Here is an 18,163-nt window from a genome sequence, read left to right as displayed (position 1 = left end):
AATATACAAGGTTTATATTTCAAAAAGTGGATTTTTCTGCAATTAAATATCTTAAAATTGATCTAAACTATTGGGATCAGGAGGGATATATTAATGTGGGCTAATCAGGAATGTCTCAGCATTTGCTCACGTGGAGAGGAAACCACTTAAAACTCTTCAGGAGAAGCCGGACCCAAAATGCCGAACACTCTCTAAATGAAATGGAAGGCTTGTCAATAGTCCAGCTTCTCATAAATGAGTTTTCTGAAGTTTCCTCTTCTTAAAGCAAATTCGAAAAAGTTCCTTAACAAGGCCACAGCCGATTATTTCACCAGATCCTCACACTAAGGTTAGAATAATTAGAAGGAACATACTTTTTGCAGTTAATATAAACCTTGAACATAATAAGCAAGACACAAAATAAGAAACTCCCATTAAAAAAACCCTCTTGCTAACTGGGGCTTAAGATGCCACCATTGAGTATCTTTACTACCATCCTCAACACAACGTTCTGCCCAACGCTATTGTCTCCCAATGACCCATGGCACGAAGTATGTCCTGGTGACCTGTGTTTCGTGAAGACCTTTTACACGCAGGCAATACTATATAGTTGTGTCTCAGATCTCGATCATTGTCCACGTATAAAAACTAATTTGTAGGATAAAAAATTGTCTAGAAACATCGCCTCCGAGATAGACGAGCAGGCTTTTCCGCGGAATGAATATTAACCCCACCACCCAGTGTGGCCTTCCAGCGGCCACATTGTTCTCGTATGAACACGTACGGACAGGACCTTGCTACAATAGCAAATTGCTTTAAGTAAACGTGTCGCTCCCAAAAAAAATTCCTCCGAAGGAAGCGGCAGAAAAAAATCTGTTTTTCTCAGCGCTTACCTGTGAATTTCAGCCGAATTTCCATATTGTCCAGCGTTGAAAGTAGACAATATTGTCATATCTATTGTATTGTCCACATGTAAGCGGCCCTTTATATTAAAATATTATACTGAGTATTTTTTTGTAAATGTGAATACGTATATATGTGTACATACGTGTTTGATGCATATATGTTGTAAACTGGAATCAATTTTCACGGAGGGGATACGTTCTACATGCGCCTAAAAAATGAACAACACTGGATAGATTTATTTGTCTTAAAATATTGTTGACTCCTCTTCGTGCTGCTGCATATATCCTAACCAATTTTCTGAACACACCCTATGGTCTTGTCCCTTTTCCCTTAGAGTTTCTCAATACTAACCGTGGCCCTGTTATAATTCCTGCCGGATATACAGATCTAATAATGGCTTCCAAAATAATTTCAAGGCTTTTAAAAAGTTTTGTTATCATTTTGCCGAATTAATCATGTCCAATTAATTTAATTCCAGGCAGTGAAAAATTCACTTCCCTCTTTTTTCAATCCAATGAAGTACATATTTTGTGCTTCTGGATTACTTTTTTTCAGCACAAAGATGCTAAGGCCACCGGGTTACAGAGAGCTTCTTCGGGCAGCTTTTCTCGTTTGACAACGAGCAAATTTTCCGTGTATGTGGGCACCGCCAAAGAGACTTATGTCCTCAGATGCGGTGTGCGGTATGTGGTGGGCAAGCTGTTTAAAAATCAATTCAAGATTTGTAAAAATTACTAATTTTCGTTCGCATTATTTTGAAACATTGTAATATGTGTGGTAAATGTACTTATGTGTATTTATATATATATATATATATATATATATATATATATATATATGTTTGTATGTGTAAGTTTGTTTATACAATCGTGCTGTAACATAAAACCGATCAGAACACCACGCTCAAGTTTATTATCCTACTTTTAAATTCATATGATGTCAAAAAAAAATCAATATAAAAAAATATAATACAATAAATCAGCTAATGACAGCTCATAAGCTCAGTTAATTTTTTGATTTCTATTTTACCTTATCACATACATAATCCAAATCTTATGTTACATAATTAATTGTTATGTATTTTAACAAATAAATGACAAATTATTTTTTAAAAAACATTAAAAAATAATTATGGTTTTATTTAATTCTTTAAAGTACCGTCACTGCTAAACCATTTAATTCCAGGGATGAATTTTATTTTAACGTTTATAGCTTTTGGTCTGTATTTTATCTTAAGAAATCAATGCCTCCCGCCGACGTTAAAGCCTCTCCCCATTTCCAACCCCTGTCCTTCCTGAAAACTGTGACCAGATGTTTTTAATGACGATTTTTCAAGCGGTTTCAGACCACTAATTTCAGCACGCCAATTTTTATTGGCAAATCATGAAAACCGTTATTTCACTGATAGTAAAATAAGGGTGGCTAAAGTATTAAAGATTACCCATTTTTAGTAATTTAATACCAGTTTATAGGGAGTTTAAAAAACGGGAAATTCATTAAGACTGGGATCTTAAAAAAATACGAATGTAGATTTTCAGAGGCCAATTATACAAAAAAAAAAAAAATGAAAGTTAAGTATATTATGTCCATATGTACAAAATGTGTTTTTGTTTATTAACAGTATTAGTAAAATCGATCTGCATTATTTTTATTGACAATGGCATAATCCGCGTTGACAAACAATAAAAATATTTTAAAGAATAAATAAAATTAATAATAGAATTGATATCAATAAAAGCAATAAATATGTACATTTTTAATTCAATGATGCTTAAACAATTCAAATAATTATATATTATATTTATTGATTGTATATATATGTTTTTTTTGCACCCCAACAGGCCAGAAGCCCCAATTTTAGTGGTGAGTTACTCCACAGAATACCCAGGATTAAGAAAAAAACACATTTAATTTTTTATTTATTTATTTATTTGACACTTTATATACATACACAATAAATAAACATATACCCAGGATTAAGAAAAAAGACATTTAATTTTTTATTTATTTATTTATTTGACGCTTTATATACATACACAATAAATATACATATAAGGGCGGGCATATTGCCTTAAGGCAATTTCTTCCTACCTACCCAAACCGTTCAGTTTGAGAAAATTATAAATACATGGACATATTGAATCTTACAATTTTATACAAAAATTAAAAGCAAAGATTAACAAAAATAAATATATATAAAACAAAAATAACACAAAACTTTGTATATTATTGTGTTCTCACTAGGAATCGCACCGAGATCCTTCCGTGTATGAGTCAAGCGTCTTGACCACTACACCACGGAGACCAACATATAGGTACTTATGTAATAAACAACAATAAGAATTAGAATAAAGTATCTAATGACATTATGCTTTACATAATATATATACATATACCATACTGTACATAAGTGGGTAGGTACATAATTTAATGTGTTATAAAATTATATTTGTTTGTGTACTGGCACCTGAAGCGTAAGACTGATCACTTTAAATTCCTTAAACGAATGATCGAAATACGCTGCATTTATTAAAAAATGCAGTTCCCTTTAGCGCTTTTGAACGCGAAAAGGGTTAGAATCCGCTCTAAATATTTAGTATGTTTTTAAGGTTGTTCGACTTCTTTCTCCTGGATCAGTCCTCAGTCTACACGTCGAACTAGGAGTTTTTGTTTCTTGGTTTCTGTTTTACGTCCGGTTACCACCTGACGCCAAGACAGTAACCCCTCTTGCCAACTGGGCTTTTGATGCCACCGTTGACCACCGTTCTTTTGCTGACATCTACAAACAACACAACGTCCTGCCCGACGCCATTGTCTCCCAACAGCCAATTGCCCGAAGTAGGTCCAGGTGGCCTGAGATAAGATTTGTGTCCCTTCCGCCTGTTCCGCCGTACTGATGCACTTCATCTCCGCCATCACAGCCGTTGAGGTCTTCGCCCGTAACCCTGGGCATGGGATCACGTAGCGCCCCGCAATACTGGATCCTCACCCAAACTTAGTCACCTAAACACTTCGGTCTGCTGAAGTGAAATGTGCCTACCCTCGCAACGTTGACGCGCTGAATAAGAAATATTTATTTATTTATTTAACTTTTTGTACATAGTGTTATTTGTACACTAGAAAGCTAACTGCTAAATTTTTCCGACCAACCAATAAAATAAAAATTTTGTTTTTATAATTCAAGTTACAGAACATATTCTATAGAAAAAAAAATTAAAAAGCTAAAAGTACATGAAAATAGAAATAAACGTATTTGTTTATAAATTACCTTAAATCAAAACTATTACTCAATGGGAAAAAAGAAAAAAGAGAAAAGAAGAAAAAAAAGGAGAAGAGATTAAGGAAGAGAGAAGAGATGTTTCGTCAGACGTGATTTAAACAGAGATAATGTAGTAACATCTTTGATGGTGGATGGGAGATGACTCCACAGTCGAGCCGCATGGACACTATATGAGTTAGAGAAGAAAGAGGAGTTGTGGATGGGTATTAAGAGAGTGCCTTGAAAATTAAAACGAAGAGGTAAACCATGAACTAATTAGCGTTGAAATTTTTCACGCAGGTATATAGGAGCATAAGGACTATGAAGTACATTGAACAGAAGTGAGAGGGAGTGGTAGTCTCTCCGCTGTCTAATCTTGAGCCATTTCAGTTGCCTAAGATAATCAGTCTATTCGATAATTACTCTAGTGAGAACTGAGAAGGTAACTCAGTTTTCCAGGAACCGGGTAAATAGTATCATGCCTACAAACCATCGCTCAAGACTGAGGGCTAATAACTAACAACAAAAGCCTTCAACGTTATTCCAAATTTGTAAAAAAACATTGGTAAAACTTTCTTTTTAAAAAACAGTAAAATAAATTTCAGTCGTTCCAGAAGATCCTTAATGCTTAGAAGGATTTCTCAAATCGGAAACCAAAAATCATTATACAGTCTTAAGTCAAGTAAGCCTCAAATCTTTCGATTTTCGTTTCGCCGGAAGCCGTATCACGAAACCCCATGAAACATTCATTAAGGGCGCATTTGGCCGGAAACCATCTTGTCCTAAACGAATACCGATTTTTCTATTTTGAATTCAAATCCAGTTCCGTTTTTATTTTTTGATACATTACGGTATTATTAACTTTATTTCTGTTATTTACAATATTAAGATGACATTTATTTTTGAATTAAATTTGAAAGTACACATGGATAAAAATTAAGTTACACAAACAATGAATACGTTTAAAAAATACAAAAACCTCGCCAAGCAACTTTTTGTGGTTTGTTAGTGAAGTTTACCGGCATAAATATATTATTAATCCTTCTTAAAAATAAATATATTAACAAGCACAATTACAGTAAAAATAAGAAGAAAAAAAATAAGAAAAACAACTACTTATATCTTGAAATAAAACAATATACATAAAATTCAAACTTGAACACATTATTTATAGACAATTAATATAAAAAATCTTGATCAAGAAATTTCTAATTTTATTCTTGTTATTCTTGTTATCATTAATATTTTGAGTATGTTTCAATGTTTATAAACGAGGACCGATTTTAATCCCTGGGAGTTATGAAGATTGAAATTTTTTAACATATTTCAACAGAGACGAAGAACATTTTAGAAAAGTAAAAAAAAACAGGTCATAAGCCCTGTGGATGCCTAGACTTCTATATTTCCATCTATTAATTGTTCTTCTTCTCTGTTGTAATATATTTAAATATTTCTAGTCTACAAAAACGTAGAACTAATATTGACTCCATATATATGTTCGGCATACTAAATGGTATAATCGATGTTCCATCATTACTGGGACAAGTAAAATTCAATATTCCGACTCGTAGATTGAGAAACAATGAAGTACTGTTCATCGATCAGCATAGAACAAACTATGGCCTAAATTCTCCAACGACCCGTCTTTGTCGTATTGTTAACTCAAGACAAGATCTGGACTTTTTTGGTTTAAGTTAACAACGATTTAAACGAGCACTAAATAAATAGTCCAGATCTTGTCTCGATGTCCCTTATGTTTGTCAATGCTTCTTTTTTTTTTTTAATGTTTTAAACTATTCTTTTATTGTAATATTTAAACCTTTTAAATTGTATACATGGACAATGTCCGTTAATAAATAAATAAATAAATATTTATATTAACAGCTTCCTAGGGGGTTGAATTCAGTCCTAGTCTACAAAAATTTGGACAAACTCAAAACATTGTTGATAAATCCACCTGGTATAAGAAGAAATAAAAAAATTGAAATATATTTTCCCTTGTATGTGGGTCAAATAATTCAATCTGTAAATCTTACCCGCATCAATAAAGGTTTCAGCTGTTTAATTTCATAAACATCGACAGATGGAAGAATCGAAGGAATAAACATGTTCAAATATAGGCAGAATGGTGAATGTTACACAGTTTGTAAAGTAGCCACTTAAACGGGTCCGTGGTCCTGTGGCAAGTGTCTCGGACTCACGAATCAAAGGTCCGTGGTTTGTATCCCACTCTACCCCAACTTGATCCCCATTTTCTACTAGTGAGTTATTTACAACTCGTTGAAAATGGCCCTCAAAATTAAATATTTGGGTATATCATAAAAACTCAAATATGTGTTTTTAATTCTGAAAAAAAAATTAAAAAATCCTAATGACAGCTCCCTAGGGGTTGAATCCAGTCCTTGTCCATAAAAATTTGAACAAACTCATAACATTATTGAAATTGATTGCAACTGAGAGGGAAAACATCTTTGAGACAGGACTATATTAAGTTAAGTTGTCAACTCTTAAAAGACTGTGGTAAATAATACCTTTGCGCGCAGTGATGTAACATCGTGTTACCGCTAGTAAAAACGGTATATTCTCAAGTTTAGACATTTGAAAAAAAAACATGGAAACATACGGTTTAAAAATTTATTTTGCATCATTTATGCAAATAAACATAAAATGATGCATTAGTAAAGTAAAATAAATGTAAAGTCATAAATACGCCGATAATATAACGCGCGTGCGTCCCCCATCACTGTCGTTAACTGACTGAATAGGTTACTGTTTTACACAACACCTTCCGCAAAACAGCGTCTCTGTCTTCCTTATCATGAGTTCTATCTTCGTGCTCTCTCTTATACATATGTATAGCTCAATAAGGCGGATATTCATTCTTCGCATAGTAAGGATAAATATTTTTTTATTAACATCCAGCATAGTTATACAAATTTTACTTTCCAAATCCGGTGTGAAAATGTCCATTCAAAAATTTTGAAAAATACGAATTCATCATTTTAAAAAATAAGAGAGATATATCAGGGCTTGTGTCCTTTGTCGACTAGTGTGACATCACAGCCACACAAAAGTTAATATAATTTCTTAAAGTCGTTTTAATACCTATAAGTATATATTTTTTTTGGTAATAACATTTGACAAAATCCTCGAATCAAAATATTAAATTTCCGCTATGCATGAAAGCAGCGTTTTTTATGTACCGAGTTTTTTGGTTAAATAAATACGTATTCATTCTAAGAACTACAAGGCATAATCGAAAGTCGAGCCTAGATTATTCCCAAAGCGTTAAGGGTAGCCCATGTTATCCTGGAAGTATTAGGAATAATTCCGATACTATTAAAACATCCCCACCGCGAATTGTCCCCGCTGGGGTGGTGAGATTGTGGGGGGGGGGGCAGAAGATGTTTGGGAGGGGGTAAGGGTGAGCTAAGCACCCCCAAAGGCGCCCGTTCGAATCAAACCCATCAAAACTAATTCTGACTAATTGTTGTTCGTTATTCGGCTAAAACAGACGGGACTCTGCAACGGACCAACTATAACCACGTATTATAATATTATAATTGACCGTTTAACGTAGAAATTATGAAAAGATAATATATTGTAAACATGCACACAAATGACGGCTGCTTGTTTAAAAATCTTTAAAAACAATATTTAAATATCATCTTTGAATCATAAACTTTTCTGCTCACACAAATTTAAAGTAAAGGTCATGATATTCACAACTATAATACGTGTTATTTTTTTTTATTATTTATTTATTTATTTTATTTTACAATACGCCCAAGGGGCATTTACAAAAAATATACAGGTAAGTACAAACATAGTAACTATATTTAAAAGATAAACAACGTTTTTTTGTATACATGTAGAAACAATAAAAAGCATATTGCCATGCAAAATAAAAAGTGAAACTTTACATAGTAAAAAAGAAAAAATATATATACTGATATAAGAAAAGTAATTGAATTAAAAAGCTAATTGTAAATAACTTGTAAAAAATTTAAACTAAAATATAAATATATATTTACATATACTTATACGTATATAAAAAAAATGGCATTAACAAATTATTGTTTAAAAAAAATAATAAAAATTAGTTTACAGTAAGTATATACAAGATAATAACATAATATTTAGGGAATCATCATGTATTTAAGTTTCGCTCAAAGAAGTTCGGCAGAAGGTCTCTGAAAATATTGGCCATTCCAAATTTAATAAACTGCCAGATGAGCTAAAACACGACAATTCGAACAGCAAATCCAGAAGTGTCGCAATTGAAAAATATTGATTAAATCTTTTTGATAGTGATAGTTATTAATGTAATTTACATAGATGGTGTAAAGTACTGTGTTTTGTAATGATGTAATAACTTATATTTGCATATAAGTTATTTATATATTTTTTAAATGGTACACTTCCACTTATTTATTTTGACCAATTAGAGCTTTCACCCTCTAATGGGCATCTTCATCTGGTGAATATTATTCAGTGTAAGGGTAATTTATAATTTACACCGTATAATATTTACTAGTCTGAAGATACCTATTTGAAGGTGAAAGCGCTAATTGGGCAAAATAAATAAGTGGAAGTGTACCAAGTATTTTTTAAATTAATAATTTATATGTAAATATAAGTTATAACATCATTACAATGGAATTCTACCAAAAATTGTCAAAAACAATTTAAAAATACTGTGTTTTGTGTTTTTTTTTTTTATTATGTTTTCTTACAATTTCGGATGTATTAACTAAGCATGATATTATATATTGTCGGAAAAATATTTTCTCTTCATGTACGGTCCCAAATAAGTTATTTTTAATAACTCTAGGAAGTATAATATGTACTATTTGTATTTTATGTTTTATTTGTAAATATGGAATTTGGAGGTCTAGGCTTATATTTACAGGGCTAATGACCTGTCACTCTAAGTGGCCACTTTACACACCGTGTAACATTCACCATTCCGCCAATGTTTAAACATCGTCATTTCCTCAACTCTTCAATATGTTGACTTTAGCGAAGTAAAAGAGCTGGAACCTTTATCATGTGGGTGAGATTCATCCGGCTGAACCATTTCACCTTCTAGGCAACGCCTAAAAACATTTTTTTAAATTTTATTCTTCTTATACCAGTTATTTTAATCAAGAATGTTTGAGTACGTCAAAATGTTTGTAGACAGGCTGGATTTCCTCCCAAGGGAGTTACAATTAAGATAATCCGGACTGTTGACGGACATCGACAGACCTTTCCTTATACTTAAACAGTGTTCGTCATTTCTTGGAGAGCTTATGGAGGCGCAAATTTGATCGACTCATTTCAAATACCATTATTAATAATTTGCGAAACTCTTAACTGCTAAAATTTTCAAATAATTTAAAACACCTCCTCCCAGAAACCTACCAATATCAAACGTATCGCTCTACCCTAAGAAGAGAAATATCCACTTTCGGAAGTCAGCCCTATCCCATCGCCATATTTCATACTAATATCATAATTTTAATCAATAATATTTTGAGTATGTCCAAATGATTATAATAAATTTAGATCTTAATAACTCCCCGGGAGCAAATTCTGTGTCTACAATCATTTGGACGTACTCAAAACATTGTTGAAAAACATATTTTTTGATAATTTATCATCTTTATTTCTTTCCCGCTTCTAATAGTGCATAGAGCACTGCATCGGTACACGAATTGCAGCGTATCTTGATCATTTTTGTAACACGAATGTTAAATTTACGTTTAGGTACTAGTCCAGGGACTATGAAAAATTCTGGTGTGAAAACACCCTTTGAAATAAATATATCAAATCAAACATTTTAGGAATCGAACCTAAGAACAAACGCGCTGACTATTACACCACGAGGTCGTATTGATAATCAAAACTACGTAATATCTGTGTATATTAAGCAGCTTTCACAAATAATCCATTATTTCCAAGACCAAAACCAATGCTTAAAACATAGAAACTCGTAAAGCCACTGAAGAATTGCAGCCAGTACCGAGAAAGAGAACATCATACGGTCAATGTTTTCATTTATATCTTGGACCCAAATCCTTTGACAGTCTTCCAAAAAATGTTCGGGATGAATCAAAATATCCCAAGTTCAAGAAGAAAATAAAAAATATGCTAATGGACAGAAATGAAATTATTTATTTATTTATTTATTTAACTTTTTGTACATAATGATTATTTGTACATTGGCGGGCTTATTGCCAAATGGCAATTTCTTCCAACCAACCAATAAAATAAAAGTTTTATTTTTATAATTCAAGTTACAGAACATATTCAATAGAAAAAAAAGATTAAAAATTTAAAGATATATAAAAATAGAAATAAACGTATTTGTTTATAAATTACCTTAAATCGAAACTATTACTCAATGGGAAAAAGGAAAAAAGAGGAAAGAGGAAAGAGGAAAAAGGAAAGGAGGAGAGATTAAGGAAGAGAAAGGAGATGTTTCTTCAGACGTGATTTAAACAGAGATAATGTAGTAACATCTTTGATGGTGGATGGGAGATGATTCCACAGTCGAGCCGCATGGACACTATATGAGTTAGAGAAGAAAGAGGAATTGTGTATGGGTATTAAGAGAGTGCCTTGAGAATGAGAACGAAGAGGTAAACCATGAACTGATAAGCGTTGAAATTTTTCACACAGGTATATAGGAGCGTTAGGACTATGAAGTACATTGAACAGAAGTGAGAGGGAGTGATAGTCTCTCCGCCGTCTAATTTTGAGCCATTTCAGTTGCCTACGATAATCAGAAATGTGGTCATATTTCCTAAGACCAAAAATGTACCTTATGCATGTATTCTGAAGTCGTTCAAGTTTATCGAGTTGCTCACAGCTTAAATCAGTCATGGAAACATCAGCGTAATCTAGAATGGGTAGTAGTAATGCTTGTACAAGAGTGCATTTAGTACTAATGGGTAAGAATTTTTGCAACCTTCTAAGTGAGTGTAGACTGAAAAATATTTTGCGGCTTAATTCATTAGTATGAGCTCGCCAGCAGAGATGTTCATCCATTAGTACTCCTAGATTTTTTACGGATTTCCTGTACTGAATATTGGTACCATTGACAATAAGAGGATTAAGTGAAGGTATGTCTAGCTTACTAAGCAATCTTTGACTACTATTATTATCCCGGAAACTATGGTGTCACTATAATTCCTATAATCCAAGCTACCCATACAAGTGTCGAGATTTATAACGATGCCTTGTGTATTTGGAATCAATTATTTTCTGTATGTCTATGGAAAAAGTCAACAATTCATTGTGTTACAAATATATACACGGTTTTTCAGGGTCAGACCGCGAAACTTCAGCGGAACATTCCTCACGGTAAGTTTAAAAAAATCATAATAATTTTTTCATGATCTCAAAATTGAGTAAATTTTTAATTTCTCGGACTAGCATCCTTTCCGCAAACCCCTACCCCTCCCCGAAAGAAAAAAATGCGATAAAAACGCATTTGACCAACGAAGCGATATGCACCAGACACGGACAAGGAAAGCGGCTGGGTAGGAGAGAAGTAGGGGTTTGTAGACGGACTGCTAGTCCGAGAAATGAATTTTTTTTTTTGTTTTGAGATCATAATTTTTTTAATTTTTTTAAAATGACTTTTTGAAGCTTACCACGATGAACGTTCTTCTTAAGTTAAGATAAAATTTTAAAATATCTTCCTCGGCACGTGTTTTCCCATTGAGGAATATATTCTTAGTTCAAGCTAAACTTTTAGATCTAAGACAAATATATTGTTTTCAATATTTAAAATATATGTTTAAGAACCAAAATTAATTTGCAAGTAATTCAAATAGATCAAGTCAAAGAAGGAATCGTGTGTTAGAAACACCACATTGTAAAACGAGGCTCGCACAGAGACATGCATATTTTATGGGCCCAAAAATTTTTAATTCTTCTTTTACTGATAATATTTCATTGATTACAAACTTTCAAAATATTCCTTCTTTTAAAAAACATGCACTATCCTGGATTCAAACTAAAAATATGAACTCTTTTTTTCTATGATATATTTTGTTGACCTCTAATAATAAGGAATATTTTGTGTTTTTTTAAATATTTTTTATTTCCTTTTCTAATAACTTAAAAAAAAACAAAACATTTTATCTTTAACAGAATAATTTTTTTTTCTTTCTTATGTTACACAAAAATATTTTAAATGTCCATTATTTATTATAAGAGCAAAAATTCATTAACATTTTCGTGTGTACCCACGAACAGGCCATGCCTTTGAGAGACTTTTTTGTTTACTATTTTAAATACGTATATGTATTTCGTTGCTATGTAAATATGCTTTATTTTTTTAATACTCTGTTTTATTACTTTTGTTTATTGTAAAAAAACAAAAAAAAATTAAAAAATAAAAAATAATAATAAATAATTATGTAATAAATATTTGGGAAGTCTTAAATAAATAAATCAATTCCTTGAAAGAATAGTTTAATTTTTTAAAATTTGATATAAGGTACTTGTTTAACTTTGGAGTTTAACTTTGAAGTTAACTTTTTAAAATTTTGTTATTTTTTTACAAATCGAGCCGTTGCAGTGCTCTCAAAAAGCTGTCAACCAATCATCGGCCGTAGAAATGCCGAGCAGATTCAAATGTCTCATCTCAGTCGATACCGAAGTGGGAGGGGGTGTGATTTACACCCCCCTCCTTTAAACTCATCTCAATTATTCGACGTTACCATGGTGACCGATCTGAATAATAATTATTATTATCGAGTAGAAGAAGGGACAGGAAGTGACGTAATTGAGATCGACGCGGGATTGATTGGAGGAATTTGATTTGATTGACGTTCGCTGACATCTCTCGACAGGACGACGAACGTGGAACTATCAAATAGTAATCTGATTCGTGCCGGGAGCTTGTAATTTACGTATGTCTCAATATTGCTAATTGCCAAGTTTTTTTTATTGTCATCCTTATTATTTTATTTTTATTTAAAGAATAAACATATTTTACATAAAAAATAAAAAAAGGTTAAAAAAATCATAAATCCAGTTGAAAGTTTTTCACAAATACTCATATAATGATAATTAAGCACATTATTACACAATTTAGAAAAAAAAAAAAATTATTGTTATCAAAAACATTTTTTACTTTGTGGTATGAAATTGTACACTTATTTGTTTATAAATTTGTATAAACCACTTAATTTTTTTAATTTCACTTCGACCGGTTTCGAGGTTACTACCTCATCGTCAGGAATTTAACTAAATTATAATTACACGCGTTGCTATTTATACAATAAAATATTGTCTAAATCGAACGATTAAAAATTAGTAAAGCCATTAATAAAAACTTCAAATAATAAATAATCAATTAAATTTAACTTTGAGTCCTCTTTTAAAACTATTCCCGTTATGATTTATTTTATCTTCTTTTTCTCTCTTTCTTTCAATTTTCTGTCTCTTTCATACAATATTTTATTATATAAATATCAACGCGTGTAATTATGTACATGTTTTTGTAAAATTCTAAATATATCTACTTTTACACATCTAGGAAATATTATCACTGTAACTCTCCAAAAAAAGAGACAGTGTTTTACTTGTTTATTTATAAGAGTTTATATTATTTTAAATACAAGTACATGAGAAAGAAAAATAAAAACATAGCATATATAAAGAAAAAACATAAAACAACAATACATTCATACTAATTAAAATTTAATGTTGTTTTTAGACGTATTCAAAAAATTTATTTAAATAAAATTTAATTTATTTATTGATTTATTATTTTTAATAGTTTTTAGTTCATTGGGAAGATTATTAAAATTTTGTTCACCTTTGAAGACAGAGCTATTTTGACCATGACTTGTATGAAATTAAGGAATTTAAATATTATGTTGGTATCTGAGTGACTTATTCATCTCAAACTCTTTTATTTTTTCTTCTTTTATAAATTTGTATAAAAGAATTGATTTTATAAAGAGCGTCAACTGTATGAACCTTAAATATAGATTTACAGTGGATTTTTTAATTGGCTCTAGCATTGTTGAAATTTTTCTAATTATTTTGTTTATGTAATAGATGTAGAAATCCCAAATAAATAAAATAAATAAAATAAATAAAATAAATAAAATAAATAAAATAAATAAAATAAATAAAATAAATAAAATAAATAAAATAAATAAAATAAATGAAATAAATGAAATAAATGAAATAAATGAAATAAATGAAATAAATGAAATAAATGAAATAAATGAAATAAATGAAATAAATGAAATAAATGAAATAAATGAAATAAATGAAATAAATGAAATAAATGAAATAAATGAAATAAATGAAATAAATGAAATAAATGAAATAAATGAAATAAATGAAATAAATGAAATAAATGAAATAAATGAAATAAATGAAATAAATGAAATAAATGAAATAAATGAAATAAATGAAATAAATGAAATAAATGAAATAAATGAAATAAATGAAATAAATGAAATAAATGAAATAAATGAAATAAATGAAATAAATGAAATAAATGAAATAAATGAAATAAATGAAATAAATGAAATAAATGAAATAAATGAAATAAATGAAATAAATGAAATAAATGAAATAAATGAAATAAATGAAATAAATGAAATAAATGAAATAAATGAAATAAATGAAATAAATGAAATAAATGAAATAAATGAAATAAATTAAATAAATGAAATAAATGAAATAAATGAAATAAATGAAATAAATGAAATAAATGAAATAAATGAAATAAATGAAATAAATGAAATAAATGAAATAAATGAAATAAATGAAATAAATGAAATAAATAAAATAAATAAATATAGACTTTCCGTATTGAATGCCGAGGATTTCTTTAAAATTACTTTATTAATTAATCTTTGTACTATTTTTAAGAGGGTTTAATCACTATCCCATCCATATTGTAACAAAGATTGTACAATTGAGTATTAAGATTTTTTTAAATGATTGATTTTTAAAATATTCCTTAATCATATTAATATGTTTATTCATTTTCTAATTCGATAATTAAGATTAATAAATTACAACAGAGATGGAGAACATTTTAGGCAAAGGAATTGGGAATTCTAAGCATTTACAGGGCTTATGACCTGTCGTTGGTTTAAGTGTTTAAGAAGTTTAAAAATTTGAAAATGGTTTTCAAGCGTTGCCTAGTTTGTGAAATAATTTGATCAAAAAATCTCTTCACAACAATAATGGTTTCAGCTCTTTAACTTCACTTAAATGGTTTAACTCTTTAACTCCCTGGTGCCCAAAAAAATGACTAGACAAGTGCCACCGTTTTGTAGCAACAATTTACGGACAGTGTATACTTTTAATGCCGTACTAAACAGACTTCATGAACTCGGCAAAAGTTATTCCCACGTATCTGATATATTTAGTGTAGGGTATTGTTTCCATAGAACAAACCTTTTGAACTTTTTTAAAGATGGTGAATGGCAATTATATTTATTTATCTATGCATTTCATGATATATACAATTTTTTGTTCGTTTTGCTGATTGATGATTTTTTAATTATATTACTTTAAAATATTTTATTATTTAATTTGTTTTTTTACATTTATTCTTGAATTGCTTAAATTTTCTACTGAATATGTTGTTTAATTTTTTAGATTATTTTTTTTATAAATCTTGGGTAAAAGGAAATTTATTTTTAAAAAAATAAAAAAATATTATGCCAAATATGTTCGTATTATAAATTTTTGTAAAAGGCCGATTTGCTGTTTATGTTAAATAAAATATAAATAAAATAAATCAACAGATCGAAGAATTGAAGAAATATGAATGTTCAAAGATTGGCGATTGGCAAATGTTACACAGTGTGTAAAGTGGTCAATCAAACCAGCCAACGACATGTCAAAGGCCCTGTAAATGCCTAGACCTCCATATTTCTTTTTTTTTCAACTTTCACCGTCTCTATTGTAATGTGTCAACATTATTATATGTTTAAGTTGCGAGCGGCGCGAGGGCCGGCTCTATTAATTCGGGTTTTCTTTCCTAGTCACTCACACGTCCTTGCTATTATAATTGTATTGAACTTTCTTACGTAATTTTTATGCAAAATAAAAGAGTTTTCAATATTATTCAAATAAATATTTATCAAACCTATCAATTGTGACAACTTGCGTTTAGAGTATTTGAAGATCCGAAATGTTAATCATTGTGGTGAATGTTAATTAGTGTGTGAAGTGACCACTCCGACCAGCCAATTGAAGGTCATAAACCTTGTAAATGGCTAGACTTTCGTATTTCCTTATCAGAAATGATTATCGCTCAATGAATTTAAATTTAACATTCTTCCTAGGAAGTGAAATCTAGCATGTCTATAAATATCTGGACATATTCAAAATATTTTAAATTACAATGAACTTCAAAAAAACATTTCACTTACAAATCTAATAAAACGTTCAATAACGAAAATACTATTTTTATTAAAAGAAAAAAAACAGTATGCATACAGTACAATAAATATATACGTATAACCTACCCGCAGTAATAAAATGAAATCATATTTAGAATTTCAACCCTTTCACCGGAATCTGGGGTAGTCAATCACCCCTCTAGATATGCAAATTCTATCAATTATTTGTTTGAGATCACCCCCTTCCCAGGAGCCATATTTCGGGGGTAGTTGGAAGCTTCAGACCACAATGGATAAACTAATTTAAATACCATGTATGAACGATGTTGTGACTTTGAATCCGGAATTCTGCAAACACAATAGAACCCAGTAAAAAAGAGTCAATGTCTCAACAAATATGAAGAAAGTATTTGAGGAAATAAATATTGATGCTTAACACGCCTGAAAACTGAGGAATTTTCTCCCATGTGTTTTAGGATTCGGATTTTTTTTTTTGTAAAAAATATATTAATTTATTAGTCCCATGGTGTTATGGCTATGACGCTTGCTTACAAACGGTGGGTTACAGGATCGATTCCCGATTAAATCGAAAAAAAATTATGATATATTAAATCTTGGTATTTCGAAATGTAATTTTTCAATGTAATGGGAGTTCTAATATATATGATCAGGTGCCATTTTTTAAAATTAATTCTACAATTAATAAAAAAGACAAATCTAATCAAATGATTGGTTTTCTAAATTGCAATAGTCATCATAATCATCATCTTCAATTATTTCGCTTATTTTTCGTCTAATTGCAATATCGTCACCGTTCAGGCAAAAGTTACTAACTCTAAAAGTGACAGTTTTTATAAAGTTTACCATTCATTATATTCGTCAAGAGGGAATCATCACTAAGCTAACTTAGTTTTTTTTTAAATTATGAATCCGAATTATTTAATTTTACCATCTCATTATTTTTATTTATTAAATCATATCTTTTTTTTTCTTAAATTGAAATTATTTTTCAACCACAGCATTGGAATAATTATTCTTAATATAACCTTTTTTTCACTAACTCGAATAGCTTGCATTGTTCAGATTATAAGCAAGCAAACTTTTGCTGTGTACTTACAAGTGTGTAAAGTGGCTAATTTATGAAGCCAATGACAGGTCATAAACCCTGTAAATACCTCGACTTCCATATCTCTTCTCAAAAATGACACATTCTCTGTTTGCAACTAATTCAAGAGCAAAAGTAACTTAGCCACCTTATCTCGTTAAAAATCCTCCAGATATTTTTGATTTTATCAAAAGGAAAATACTACCACTGGAATTTATTCAAAAAGCCGTAATGAATTATGTTGTATACATAAAACCTCCGAAACATAAAAACCTTATTTTGCCCTGCACTCGAATTTTCAAATAACTATTTCTCAAAATGATGTTATTTTGAGTTACTGACTTTTATCTGAACGGTGACAAGAATGACAAACTGAGTAGTAGAATAAAATTTAATTAAACTCGAAATATTTTGATTTTCATATTTTTAGAATGAACAAAACTGAAAAGAAGACGCTCGGCCTTTAAAATGGTTTTTGGGTATGTGGAGGAAGTGCTTTCACAGAGTACAAAATATTGTCGCCATTAAAGCAGA

Source organism: Micrasema longulum, unplaced genomic scaffold (assembly GCF_059751315.1).
Source record: "Micrasema longulum isolate JH-2025_06_02 unplaced genomic scaffold, ASM5975131v1 h1tg000537l, whole genome shotgun sequence".
In the NCBI taxonomy this organism is placed as follows: domain Eukaryota; kingdom Metazoa; phylum Arthropoda; class Insecta; order Trichoptera; family Brachycentridae; genus Micrasema; species Micrasema longulum.
Note: the sequence above shows the minus strand (reverse complement) of the source record.